Genomic DNA, 7,980 nt, shown 5'->3' on the forward strand with positions numbered 1-7,980 from the left:
TGTTGATTGTTCCTGTTCTGGTTTTGGTTTTTAACTCTGTAAAGCACTTTGAATTGCTCTCTGTATGAATGCTGCTTTATAAATAAACTTGCCTTTGCTTCAGTGTACGATGAGATGAGTTTACCTGAGGTCAAACTGGTCTTGATCAGGTCAGGATTAGAGATGGTTTCGGTTTGATAAAGCTCCATGACTGACGCCAAAAAACAGTATCTCCCTTTTGTCATGTGACATTGATGCATGAGAGGATAAGGGCCTCGGGTTTCTCTTTCCTGAGGTCTGACGGGGGTTTTTCAATCTCAAGACTCTGAGAAACAAAGTCAGAAATGTATCCTCAAACATTTATTTCAGTGGCTAGTAATCAGAGTGATTAAAGGTACAGTGTGTAGTATTTAAAGGTACAGTGCGTAGCTTCTTAAGATGCAGTACGTAGTTTTGAAAGGTACAGTGTGTAGTACTTAAAGGTGCAGTGTGTAGTACTTAAAGGTACAGTGTGTAGTACTTAAAGGTGCAGTGTGTAGTATTTAAAGGTACAGTGTGTAGTACTTAAAGGTGCAGTGTGTAGTATTTAAAGGTGCAGTGTGTAGTACTTAAAGGTACAGTGTGTAGTACTTAAAGGTACAGTGTGTAGTATTTAAAGGTGCAGAGTGTAGTACTTAAAGGTACAGTGTGTAGTACTTAAAGGTGCAGTGTGTAGTACTTAAAGGTACAGTGTGTAGTATTTAAAGGTACAGTGCGTAGCTTCTTAAGATGCAGTACGTAGTTTTGAAAGGTACAGTGTGTAGTATTTAAAGGTGCAGTGTGTAGTACTTAAAGGTGCAGTGTGTAGTATTTAAAGGGGCAGTTTGCAGTATTTGGCAGCATTTATCAGAACAGACTTGGTAGCATTTTAATATTAATAGGTATGTTTAAATCATTGTTTAATCACCTGAATATAAATAATTGTGTTTTTATTAACTTAGAATGAGTTTTTTTTTTAATCTACATAGGAGCAGAAACCCTTCAACACAGAACGCCATCTTGCATCGCCATGTTGCTGCAGTAGCACAGAATGCACCAGTTAAAAGAAGACAAAGAAGAAGAAGATGGTAAAAACTTGACAAGTGGAGGATGATGCTAAATCATTAAAATCAGGACCTTCTTGCCCTTGAAGGCCACAATCACACAGTAATGCCTCTTAACAACCTGCAACACAAAGTCTTCAGTCTGTTCTACAGTTTCATTTAGCAGACCCGTTTGTCCAAAGCAACGTTCAGCTGCACAAAAATCCTGCCCTGCAGTCCTCAGGGCAGGACTCTGTGAGTCTGCTGTCTGTGTTGCAGACAGGAGACTTACAGAGTGAGAGACGATGCTAAGCAGCTCCTTTGCCAAAGACAGAAGCTGAACGTAACAGTTAGAAAAAAGCAGAACAGAACCTGGAATCAGACAGACAGCGGCGTTGCTCCCTCTTAGCGTTAAACTTGTTATGAAATCACCGTTCAGTTTTTGTTTACATCGTGACCTGCAGCAGATTTGTGATGCAAAATATGCAAAAGTTAGAAACACACTAGAGAGAGGAACAGTGCAGGTTCATTTGATCGAAGGCCAGAGGTGACCCATGGAGCGCTGTTTGTCTGTCACTGCCTGACAGCGTCATGATCTCTACTTATGATTTATTGATTCATTGAACGTACTGTATATCAACTATATCCAGCTTTATATGACTGTTTTCAATGACTTAAAAATGAAAATGAGACAGGAATCTCTGATGAACTTTAATAGTGGGATAGAATTTATCATCATATCAAGAAATAAAGAACATTAAGTTATTTTAGCTTCTCAAACGTGCCGATTTATGACATTTCCTCAATTTTAGGTCTGAATAACTCCAAATACATACACACTACCAGTCACAAGTTTGGACACACCTTCTCATTCAATGGTTTGTATTTATTTTAAATATTTTAAACATTGTAGATTAATACTGAAGACATCAAAACTATGAAATAATCTGGTTTTGCCATAATCTGGATTACAACAGGAGTCAAATAGGACTATCCATTGTGTGCTAACCCTACCTCTGAACAACTGATGGTCTCAAACACATTAAGAAGGAAAGTCATTCTACAAATGAACTCTTGACAAGACTCATGTTCATTAGAAACCATTCCAGGAGACCACTTCATGAAGCAGACTGAGAGAAACCATTCCAGGAGACCACTTCATGAAGCAGACTGAGAGAAACCATTCCAGGAGACCACTTCATGAAGCAGACTGAGAGAATACCATTCCAGGAGACCACTTCATGAAGCAGACTGAGTGAAACCAGTCCAGGAGACCACTTCATGAAGCAGACTGAGAGAATACCATTCCAGGAGACCACTTCATGAAGCAGACTGAGAGAATACCAAGAGTGTGCAAAGCTGTCATGAAGGAAAAAGGGGGCTACTTTACAGAATCTAAAATATTAAATATATTCTGCTTTGTTTAACACTTTTTTATAAATTAAATAATTCCATATATGTTCTTTCATAGTTTTGATGTCTTCAGTATTAATCTACAGTGTTTCAAATTATTAAGATAAATACAAACCCTTGAATGAGAAGGTGTTTCTACACTTTTGACTGGTAGTGTATTTTGAAAATATTCTTATTCAAAATAATCATTGACTCTGCTGCAGGTGACCGATTGTTGATGTGATGACTCAAACAAGGTGAAAGCTGCAGAAGAGTTCATGTCAAATTACAATGCTTCCATTCTTCTTTATTATAAGATTCGTCAGCAGCTTTCTAACTTCAGTTTGAGGGTCGGACAAAGTTTGAGCTCCAAAAAAAACCAGCTGAAAACGATGATTTTAAATAGCAGTGTTGACTTTCTGCAGGAAGCTTAACATTTAGAAATGTTTGCCTCATAGAAATCTGATCAAAGTAAGAATCAGACTCTTGATAACAAAGCCAGGGTATTCATGAGTGCAGACACAGATTCATTAAAGCGTGTTTCTCCAGGTCCTTCGTCCTGACAGAGGAGAAAGTATCTGACTCTAAAATCACAAAGAGCTTGAAAAGAAGAAGTGATTGTTTTTGGTTTGCTTTGGTTTCAAGCTGCCAGTAAATCCTGAAAATCAGGACCAACAGCGTGAGTTTACATGAGCAGAGATGAACTCATTACAATACCAGATTCTTTTGTTTCCTCTCTGCCTCACTGAAACCTTCTTGCTGACGTTTGCATCATTTAACTCAGATTTACATAAATATTTGTTGTTGTTTTTGCAGCTTTGTAGTGTATTCAACCTCAACTATAAATCTATCAAATAAAGACAGAAGCAGAACAAATATCAGGACGTTTTTTAGAACAGCAGTGAACAACAGAACAGTGATTAAACATCAGTCCAAGTAACAAAAATAAACATGCAAACTGCAGCAGAAGATAACTTTGGGACCAGATCAGTGAGCGCCCAAGAGGTTATTTTTTTCCTGCTCCCTTTGCAGCCATTGCTTCTTCAAATTCTTACGTTAAAGGCCGAGTCAAAACAAAGAATCAGGACTAGACTTTTATAATGTTGCAGGTAAAATTAGCAGCAATTACTTAATTCGACTAAAATCCTGCAAATGTCGCACCATTTTTTTTCAGCAGCTAATTTGAAATAAACTTGAATTAAAACAAAGTTTGGTTGGATGTTGTGTCTACACCTGTCTGTGTTAGTGTCATGCGACCATGTGTCAGGTGGGTGGCTTGGTGGGCGGTGTTGGTGGGGGGGGGGGGTTGCAGTCACTTGTTATGTTAAGTACCACCTCAAAGCTTGAAATACAACTGTAGTATGCTCTGCACTCCTGAAGGTTACTCAACGTCACCAAGACTGAGCTCCCTGTGTGAAGACCGGCTGTATCCAGACGTGTTCCTGTTAGTCTGTGTAACACGACAGGTCAAAGGTCATCATGTTTTCTTCTGTTGTGATTGTACGGTGTGAACATCCTCGTGTACGTTGGATTGATAGAAGAGAATCAGGAGTCATTAAACGTCCTCCCCTCACAGGGCAGGAGGAGTCCAGCTGCTCCCCTTCACTTCCAGCCGCAGTATTTAAAGTTGTGAGCGTGTCCGACACAGATAACGTCCCGCTGTGAGGTACATGTGGCAGGGAACGTCAGGGCCTCAATGTCCTGAAATCAAAAGTGTCTTCAACTCTCCCTGTTCATATCAAACCTCTGACCTGTTGACTCCAGGCCTGGCTCCGCTCATCATGACTTTGGTTTGTTGTTGTAGTTAAGTGAAATACGATCTGGTGATAACACAGAGTGTTTGATTCTGAAAATTAACCGGATGTTTTCATTTTGTTTTGGTGAAACCTGACTTCCTGTCCCGCTCCATCTGCTCTGTTGAGATTGATGCGTCGTGCTCTGGCGTCCGCCAAAAATAGAAGTCTTGTGTATCTGATCCGGGGGACTCAGACCTGCCGGATCAGAGACGCAGCCGGAACGCAATGGAGTGGATCCAGTGGAAGTTAACACATTGACTAGAATAGAAACCTATCAGACCTGGTGCTGTGACGGATTGGAGACAGATCTGGTGAAATTTGGTCTTAAGGACGGTTACGTTACACACATGAACACAGTGCGACACAAAAGATAAGGTTCTTGGCAACCACTAGGGGGTGCTTAGAATTTTGGACCTCAATCTGCAGCCTCTGGATTTGCAGATGCATGCTCTTCTATCCTGTAAGTAAAGCCTGAAAGCATTGCATCGATAAAGGTAGATGGTGGTTGGTGTGGGGGGATAGACCGCATAGACCCTGAGGACTGCAGATAGGCGCTCTGAGGGGGAGATTGGGCTTTCACTCAGTCCAGGTAAGAGTATCTGGTCAGAATCGGCGTTCGTCAAAAAAGCAAGTCCCTCATGGTTGAGTCCGAAGAGTAGAAACTCTTTCTCACAACTCCAAGCTGTGAAACTGGAGAGGACACCACCGACTGGACACTTCAGCGGCCCTGATCTCTTTACTTTTGTCACTTTTCCTTTATTCTTTATTTTCTTTCTGTTTTTTGCTCCCTGCTTAATTGTCCTTTCCCCTTCTTCTTTCTGTTGCCTTTATTTTTGGTGTATTTATCGAGACAAACACAGGACACACAGACAAACAGACATTAAATCATAGTGTTTATAGAGGATGCTAATTTGCAACACTTGTCCCTAGAAGAGCTTTAATGAGAGTGAAAGATGAAATCACACATTTATCAGGGACATTAAGTACAGAGCATCAGACAGCATTACAGGTTCATGTAAGGATGGATTAACAAGGGTTTGGTGTCTCTCTTGATCGTGGAGAAGTTTGTAGAAAGTTTCAGACGATCAGGGAGAGAGCTGAAGCTGAAGATGTTCTGCAGGATCTGCTGCAGCTCTTCAGTCATGTGTTTGCAGAAAGACTGAGGTGCAAGAACATTTCAAAGCATTTGAACACGATAAAATAACAGAAACTTAAAATCTTAGATTTACTGAAAGCAGGACGGTGGTGATGTCTGATATGATTTCGTCCAGGATTCTGAAGGCCGGATTGTAAAGACTCTATGGACTTGATGAGTGACGGGTTAGTCTTGGAGAAGGCTGTAATAAGACGATGTGAAGTTTCATCGTGTTTAAAAACAGACAGGCACAGCTGAGCATGAAGCATCTTGAAACATCAGAGATTAAATGTAATGTTTTGGTGAATCTTTTTAACATGGCTTTTAAAATCTAACTTATGTTCTTCTTCATCTTTTCACCGCTCCTCTCATTTTCTTTCGACTCATCCCGTCTCAATGTTGTCTTCAGTTAAATGTAGATATATTGATCTGCTTTATAACATTACATAAAGCCCACACTTGTCTTTACAGAGGTTGTGCCTGGCTTTATGTTGCAGAGATGTTTCTGTGGTAGCGTCCACGCCCTGAACCTGCACAGACACGTTCATTTACAGCCATCCTCCTCTTTCTCTGAGTTGTGCTCATGTAAAGCGGTAAACACGCTCCTCTCTTGCTACAGGTGAGAACCTCTCAGTCGTTTCCTTTTTTAACTTCTAACTGGGCCAAACACAACGCAGGGTTTCAGGGGCGTTACCTGAGGCTGTTTTTTTTAGAAGCCTTCCCAGGTGTGACCACGCCTCCTGAGTGTGAGACTCATCTGTCCTTGTATGGACTAAACTGCAGCTGAAATTCCTCCAAGTGACACACCTGCTGCTGCAGAGGAGGGAGTGAGAGTCACTGAAGTCCCACTGAACTTTAGAGAGCTTTACACAATGAGACGGTTCTAGAGTTTACGTAGAGGACGCAACAATCAGATATTAAAAAAGACAGAAACGAGCTGATGAAATGTTTCAAGAGTCAGAGCTCCAAAATCCTGAAACTCCAGGAGGAGATTTGAGGATGACAAAATAAAAAGTCTTTAAAGTTTGTCAAAGAAAATCCAAATCTTGTCCTAAACAGAACTTTAAACTACTGAACCACGGGCTGCATGATTAATGCTCAAACCTTTACTGAAATGTGTCTGCTTGTTTTACACTCACCAGACTGAAAACCAGTGATCTGACTTTGTGCTGCTTCTCTCCTTATATGGACGTGACTGCAGCTGAGACGACTGAGCTGCTGCTGCAGAGACGTCCTGCTGCACCTACACAACGTTTACCTGAAGGACCGGGTACCTGAGACTTCATTTGGAATTAATGAGTGATTCAATCATGCAGAAAAAGATGCACAGTCTTGGAGAGAACGTTTGCATTAGTACGTTTCCTTTTCGTATCACATAACAGAGGCTAATACTTTACTTTTCACTCTGTAACATCTAAAACATGTGACCTGGGGTTACTTTAAAATCAAAGGTTTAAACACAAACATGACCATTTGATAAAACGTTAGTGTGGTCTCAGGCTGGTCTTGGTTGTAGGGAGATAATGACAGTTAGCGGGCACAGATGTGAGAGCAGCCTGAGGAGAACCGGACCCCAACCATCTCTGAGAGGGAGAAGTGGAGCAACATCCTGTCCTGTGATCCAGAGCTGGAGAGACCGTCTCTGAGCTGCTGATCTCTACAGAGTCACTGAAACCAGAAGAGGTAGAGATAACAGACACAATGTGCAAAGAGGAGACGTTTGAGTCATTTATGTTTAAAGGTGAGTCAAAGTCAAAGAGAAGAAGGAGAGCTGAATGAGAACAGAAATGTCAGCATCGATATTTCTGCAGAAGTCCTGTTCACCTTGGAAAAGTAGAGAGCCACAGGTTGCAGTGAAACCCGGGGGCCGCCCTCTTTGAGGACTACAGTCTCTGTATGAGGGGCGTGATTTAACCATGACTAGGGCATGACATTTTTGAGGAAAGTCAGTCTTTACATTTTTTTAAGCCAAATTGAGGACCTCGATGCATCACTGAAAAGTTTTAAAGAAAACTCTTCTGAAGTTGTCGTCCAGCCGCAGAGATCTGGTGTGCAGGATTTTGCAGCACCAGTGTTCTCCGGCATGCTGCTTCAGAGCCCTGACCTGTGATCATCGCCCTGGAGCCAGGCAGCGCTGACATTTCCCACATTCTCCGGCCGGTTCAGGCGTGTTCAGGGAGCCGGAGGAGTGTCAGTCTGCCACACCACACACTCACACAGGGCCTGATTAACATGCCAAACACAATGACCAAAAAAGGTGTGAACGCAGGAGAGACTTCCTGACAGGATGGGAATCCTCCGCCTGTATGTGCTTCCCAAAGATCAACCTGCTTCTTCTTCTTCTTTTTTATAACATGCAGAGGCTTGAAACCTGCAGCAGAGATAATCCAACATGTCTGCCTTCATCTGTATCAGAGTTTCTTTGTGGTTATTTTACAAAGAATCAGTCCGGCAGAGAGCGGAGACATGCTGGCTGACTGAAAGCAGGATCAGGTCTCTACATGTTGATTTTCATGGTAATGTGTAGAAACTAAAGGCTGCTCAGAGAGAGGGAGCTTCTCTTTCAGACACTTAAAGCATGTTTGTAACATGTGGTGCAGTGAGTGTCTCTAAAATA

This window comes from Notolabrus celidotus, chromosome 9, assembly GCF_009762535.1.
Source record: "Notolabrus celidotus isolate fNotCel1 chromosome 9, fNotCel1.pri, whole genome shotgun sequence".
Taxonomy (NCBI): Eukaryota; Metazoa; Chordata; class Actinopteri; order Labriformes; family Labridae; genus Notolabrus; species Notolabrus celidotus.